This window comes from Haliotis asinina, chromosome 14 (assembly GCF_037392515.1).
Source record: "Haliotis asinina isolate JCU_RB_2024 chromosome 14, JCU_Hal_asi_v2, whole genome shotgun sequence".
NCBI classification, from domain to species: Eukaryota; Metazoa; Mollusca; class Gastropoda; order Lepetellida; family Haliotidae; genus Haliotis; species Haliotis asinina.
The window spans coordinates 19,168,497-19,175,696 of record NC_090293.1 but is presented as its reverse complement, the minus strand read 5'-3'; the positions used below and the strand labels follow the sequence as shown (position 1 = coordinate 19,175,696).

General features: G+C 40.9%; 1 pseudogene; it reads left to right on the top strand.

Annotated features, from left to right (window-relative positions):
• The first annotated feature begins 2,286 nt into the window (after window positions 1–2,286).
• Window positions 2,287–5,452, top strand: LOC137261815 (lengsin-like; annotated as a pseudogene).
• The last annotated feature ends 1,748 nt before the right edge of the window (window positions 5,453–7,200 follow it).

Here is a 7,200-nt window from a genome sequence, read left to right as displayed (position 1 = left end):
AAGATCGGATCTCTTTACCAGATTTTTGGGCCTCGGAAAAAGAGATATTTTCTGTAAATTTTATTTTATTGATCTCAATTTGCTCTTTCCAAATAGGGCACTGCTTAGAAAATGCGGAATGGTCGTCTGAGCAGTTGGTGCATTTTTTGAAATCACTGTCACAATCTTCTGTTGTGTGTGTTTTCTCAACACAGCATTTAAAACACCTGAGCAGGTTGGGATATCAACTTGGATGTTGCAGTAGCCTGCCGTCACTGATTTCGGAGCATTTGGACATGAGAAAGTAAACAGATACATATTTGTTTTGATGGTTTCGTTGTTTCTGCGAGTTGAAAAGCGCTTGACATAGAGCACAACTTGATCCTTTATTTCAGATCCTATATCAAGGTCCGACATATCATCAAACAATTGACCCCGACCTCTCACGATACCTTTGCTTGTGTTCAAGGTTTTATGTGGAGAGACCGTGATCGGAATGCCCACGAAAGATTTAATGTTCATCAGGTTGGTTGATTGTTGTTTTTTTCCGCATTCAATTAACAGCGCACCCGAATGTAAGCGTCTAATGTTCTTTCCGTCCCCAGCAATACCTTGAATACCCTACGATACTGCGATAGGGTTCAGCTTTAATGGTGTCTTGTCTGGAGTCTCAATAACAAGAAAACGTGGCCAATACTCAATCGATAGAGACTGGTCTGTGGTCAGTATCAACAGGATCAATTTCAAGTGGACGTTTTGTTTTTGTGTGGGGGTATGTCACCATGGTTGGTGTCATATGGTTCATCATCCGATCTCCCCTCCCACCACGGAGTATCACAAGGACAATGCTAAAGCAAGCGGGCCTCCAGCTTACAGCACCAAGGATACCCGGATGATATACTCCAGTACAAGAAGTATAAATAATTAGTCTACCAGATTGGCCCATGAGCCATCGCCTTCTGGCACAAGACTCTAGGTAAAGTTCATATGATCATAATTTGGATAATTCACAATCGAAAACGTTACAGATCAACAGTAGTGCCAACACCGAAATTCACAACAATTCCAAATCAAATTTGTGTAATGACACATACATAGTCCATGCACAGGGCTTGGCATGACCAGCCGATTGGTTGAATCGGGCCAATTCAAAGACCCGTCTAGGTGAAGTAAGGGCCGAAGTGGTGTGTTGGGCAAATGGAATGCAGTTAAAAGCCCAACTGCCCTCAACCACCAGGATCCCGTCCTCCACTGACACGGGACGCAACCCACGGCAAACAGGTTGCCCAATTTAGTCGCCTCGTACGACAAGCAATGGTGTCCTGTAGACACATTCTCACCTGGGTCCACACGGGATAATCGAACTTGAACTACAACAGACAATGCTTTTACATGATGAGATATAATTTTGTCTCAAGTAGTTAATAAACATGAACACTATCTCGGGAACGTGATCTTTGACCACCTGACTATTTAACTCATGATAAAGTTGTATTCATAAGGATTTTATCGTATCTGTTGACACCCCCCCCACACACACCCCCACCCCCACCCCCACCCCAAAAAAAAATAAATAAAAAAAAATAAATAAAAAAAATAACAAAAGAAAACAAAACAGAAAACTATTTTATCCCGTTGTTTTCAAAGTTGAAAGTGAGTTGAGAGTGTGCCTTCAGAAATATTCCAGCAAAATTAAGTCGGGAGAGATCAGAAATGGGACTAACACATTGCAAGTGTGTGAGTGAGTTTATTTTTACGCCACTCGCAGCAGTAGTCCAGCTAAATAAATAATCGAGTCTGGACTAGACAATCCTGTGACCGGCAGCATCAGTATCGTTCTGCGACATTGGGAACCGATGACATGTGTCAACCAAGTCAGCGATCCTGACCACTCGATCCCGTTAGTCGCCTTTTACGACAAGCATTGTCGTGTTTCAGAACAAGCATTGGTTGCTGAAAGTTTATTCTAACCCGGACCTTCACGGGTCACACACATTGTACCTATTAAACACGGATCTTTAGTCATTGTGTTAATCACGATGTTTTGGAATATTTAATATTTATGCGCAATAATACACTTACACCTCAGTGCTAGCAGTCCTTATGTGAAAACATTGAGGTGTAAATGCTTTGATTCGTCTAATCAGACCATGTTCAGTTTTAATTATGGCCTAGCATGCCTATGTTATTTTTCCACAACCATTATTTTGATAAAATTAAATTGGACATCCATTACCTGGGAATTACATTTTTCCTCAACATTATAAATGCCTTTGCGGCGAGCATCATGCCATCAGAGGTCAAGTGTAGTGACAATGTCGAAGATGGAAATAGTCAAGAAGGAGCTGGTGAAATACGACTATGTCCGATTTGCTCTTTGCGATTTGAATGGCATGAGCTGTGGTCAAGTCGTCAGAGGCTGTCATGCTGCAAAGTATCTTGACAAGGGGCTGACTATGTATGAGGGTACGTATTATGAAGACGATGTTGATGTTCGCTGAGTGAGTTTAGTTTAACGCCACTCTCAGCAATAATCCGGCTATATGTAAATAATCGAGTTTGGACCAGTCTGAGTTATATTATCTTTGGTGGTCCACAGTCTGACTTAGAGACTGAGGTATGCAAAAAAAAAAATAAATAAATGAGAAAAAAATAACCCAAAACGGTGGGACACGGTGCTACCGCCGATGAAATATGAAGGAAAATATCTGAGAGATATTTTACATGTTTTCAGAGTAAAGGGCTTACATGTGTATAAATACATTGACTGCACGAAGAATGCAATATGAACTTAACGTTAATATTCTCCGCTGTCCAAAATTATCTCTGACTAAGTTCTTGAAAGGCATTAAGAAATTAGACGAACATGAATAAATGTGCTTTATACAATGTTTTAGACCTAATTCCTGAGCTTCATGACACCGCAAAGTGAATATAAATAGATATATGTGTTTACACAAAATGAGCTGGGAGATTTCAACATAGTATGAAGTCAGTTCGATAAAAATAATGTACAAAGATAACAATGTAACGGTGAAACCAGTGATATTAATGGTATTACAATGTAAGACAGGGCGAACGATTATTCATTATCACGGTGCGTTCACTAATGAAAAAGCAGGAATTAGCTCTTACACTTCGTATAAAGAATAAAAAAAGTTTTTATCCATAAACACGTGACGTCCTCATTATTCGCTGGGTATCTGTTGCCATAGACGTTGCAAGTTGACCTCCAGTCTATGGACATTGACAGTATGTGGTGCCATCATTAGAAGTCAGCCAATTTCATCCCAGATGTGCTCAGTCGGGCCAAATCGGGAGATAGTGGTGGCCATGGAAGCACATCCACATTGTTTTGTGTCAAAAAGTGCATGGTGTTCCTTGCTACCCGTCGCACACAGCAATCCACAAAACGTTCTCCACGACGTCGCCATAGACGAACTCGCCCATCTTCATCACTGAAGAGCACACCTTCCCACTGTCGCTGCGTCCATATTCAATGGGTTCTAGTCCAGCCTAAGCGACGGCATCGGTGTCTGTGTGCCAATATGGGGCCATTGTAGGAACGCCGAGCGTTGAGGCCACACTGACGTAAACCGTGCCGCATGCCGTGGTCGCTGATGATTCCACGTCGCTCCTGTATTGCCAAAGCTGTGCGTGTAGCAGTCCGGGTTTTGTTCCGATAGGCGGACAACAATGTGTTGATCTTTTGACTGTCCAGGACGTTGACGGTCGCGAGTCTGACGATTGAGGAATGATGGCAGCTGAAAGTTTGAGCCACTTCCCGACTTCATCCAGCATTTAAGTAACCCAGTGCTCTTTCTCGTTGTTCCCAAGTCAAACGTGGCATGGTAAAAGGGTCAATCACGGTTGAATTTTCACTTACACTGGTGATTAGCAGCGTGGAAATGTTATACTCATGTGCGTTTGTGTTATTGTGTCAGAATTTTTAAAATTACGTGAATTTCATGATTTTCATGACACCGAATCACGATATAGGTTGTGTTTTGATGCAACAGTCCAAACTACCATGAGTCTTTTACATGTTGAGATCCCTAGCATCATAGATGGTCCATTTATTGCAACATATGATTTCACATTTTTTCTGTGCATCTTTGTGTGGTGCGTTTCTAAAGTTGCTCAGTATATAATGAGGTAGAATGAATTGTACAGTTTCATGAATATACTTTTGTCCCGTTGAGGGTACGTTGGCTCTTGGCCCAAGAGGATATCCAGTGAATGGAAATCACGAGAAAAACCGCTGTTTGGGCAACATGAATGTCTTTCCTGATCTCAACACTCTCAGGCCAATTCCTTGGGCACCAGAAGGCGTGAAGGTTGTTGAAATGCTATGCGAATCTAGGTGGATGAAAGACAACACCCCTCAACTGGCTTGTCCTCGGTATGTTGCAAGAAAACAACTTCAGAGGTTAGAAGATCTTGGGTTTGATTTGTATTCTGGCTATGAAATTGAATTTATAATCCTTGATGAAAACATGAAGCCAGTTTTTGATAGTGCTGCTCCATACAGTCACAGGATAATGAACAAACACAGCAAAGTCATTTTTCACATGGATAAGCACTTTCAAGATTCCAAGATTGACGTTGAAAGATACCATACTGAATGTGCCAGGGGGATGTTTGAAGCTGTAATAAAACCAAAGTATGGAATCGAGAGTCTCGATATGACCTTCAGTCTTCAGGAAGGCCTTCTAGAAATGGCGGATCTGTGCGGTTTTACAGTCACCTTCATATCCCATCTTTCAGACAGTGATGTAGGTGGATGCAAGCATTTCAATTTTTCTCTCTGGACTAAATCTGGAGAAAACGTGTTCTATGATGCTAATGCTGCAGACAAATTGTCTGTTGTTGCCAAACAGTTCATTGCTGGCATCCTGAAGCATAGCAAAGCTCTTTATGCATTTGCAAACCCTACTGTCAATTGTTATAGGAACAATGGCAAGTTTCTTTTTCCTTCGGCAATCACCTGGGGACTCGAAGATCGAACGGCATGTGTCCGTGCAAAGAACGACGGTCCTTCGAGAACATATATTGAAAACAGACTTGCAAGTCCAATGAGCAACGTATATCTTATTGCTGCGTCTACAATTGCTGCTGGACTGTCCACCCCCAGGAAAAACAGAACATGAGGAATTACTTCCCAGTTCTCTGAGTGAAGCTCTGGTTGAACTGGAAAAAGATGAGGAATTGTGTGATGTTTTAGGCAAGGATCTGGTGGCATGCTTTGTCCAGAGCAAGAAAGATGGGGAACTTGTCAAGTATGAGGGTGTTGAGACTGACGAGGAACGATTTGCTATTGAGAAAAGAGATTACTTGTAAAATGAATTTGCAATGTAGCAATACGTAGGTTATAACCGGATGTGTATGTTGCCTCTGAATGTGAAACGTCTATGCTCTGATAGAGAAATATATAAATTTTGTGTAATGTTTGTCGTAATGGAAGATAAGTTATAGTCACCCCACTCCCCGGGTCAAAAATACGATGAGTATAACATAGTCGGGCCTTTATCTTGAACTCGTTTATTGTGTCTACTTTGACACCGCAGCATAGACAAATGAATCATCATTTAAGTACAGCTACATAATTTTGAATTCTATGTGACAATTCTTCTAACACAACCAAATTGAAATTATTTCATATTCATATAAATTCACCAAGCTTAACAAGCTTTTTGACCCTATCAAAAATGTTCATCAATATAAATAATTTTCGACTACTTACAAATCTTCTTGGCCTCTTGAACCCCACAAGTCAGTCACCGCAATGACACAAACCATGTGCTGTTGTCGACCTCAATCGCCCGGATAAAAACATTTAAACTCCGGATCATTACCGGAGGGAACGAAAACAAAACGCGGATCAGTCTACCGGATAAAAAACAAATCAAAGTAGATTCTTAACAATGTATCCTTATGGAACATAATATCAAGAACATTCTGTGAGTGTTCGGTGAAAGGAACAATGGCCCCGAGGCCAGCGGTTATGTGTTGTTAATATAGAAGTTAGCTTAATAAATATTATAATCAGTATTGTGTGAGTATACCTGCTAACCAGTTAGTATATATTTTGTTGGCAAATTTATACTTGTACTCAGATCGTGTGAATGTGATGAAGGTTCTTCTGCTGATAATAAACACAATATTAAATTTTCGACAAGGAACAGATATGTTTTGATGCTAGATTTGAGGTTGCTTACAATCGTTACTCTGAGTCGCCGAATGAACACAAAACCTCAAATGACGAGATGTTGCTTGCAATAATTAGACTTACAGAACGCTGTTGAAACAGTAAACGAGAGAGAGGGCAGGTTCAGAGAGAGAGAGAGAGAAAGAGAGAGAGGTCGGGAAGCAGGTTCTCACATAGAAGGAAGTTTGGCGCTTCTCATCTTTCAAACGCCTCAATTTATGAGGTGTTTTCAAGATATGAGTCAAATTAGACGTGCGGAGTTGACTCGACATTCTCTTCGGACTGTTAGACGGATAATACTAATTGCCCACAATTATTTTTTTCATTCTCCTCTATGTCATCCTCCCTCACTCACTCGCTTCACTCCTCATCCCCATGTATTCAAGACGTTTTGCAGCGTGACGCATGTTCTGGCCTGCTGACCGTGGATGCCAACGAAGACCATCAAGAATTATTTACCTGCGCGTTTCAAGAAAGTATATCATCAGAAATACTAGTATCATTGTAACAAAATGATCAGCCTGAAAACTGATATATTTAATATAGGGTAAAAAACATGTTAATTGTGATAGGCATCCTCTGTCACGGACAAATATCAATGGATGCTGTATTGACGCCTATGTGTCTGCCTACCTACCTCATGCAGTTTGAACCATACACCATAAATGGCTCGTACACTTGCGTTCTGTCTCTGTCACATTATGTAATTACACAGACAGGCAGACGTGATACTTGTACACATGACATGTTATTATGTCTGTGGGTTGCAAAGAAACTGCATCAGTTTTTCTCAGATGAATGGATCGGACGGAAACTGATGCAAACTCAGATAAACAGTTTCAAGTCCTGCTTTGTACTTGGACGAACGACAGTTTCCAGCCACGCAGCAGTTCACATCTCTACTGAGACGATTTTTTATTGCATCGAACGCAAATTCAGAGAACATATATTTACAAAACCTACGTCTCTATGCACATTCTTTATGGATAACAACTTCTTCTGGTGTATATGAT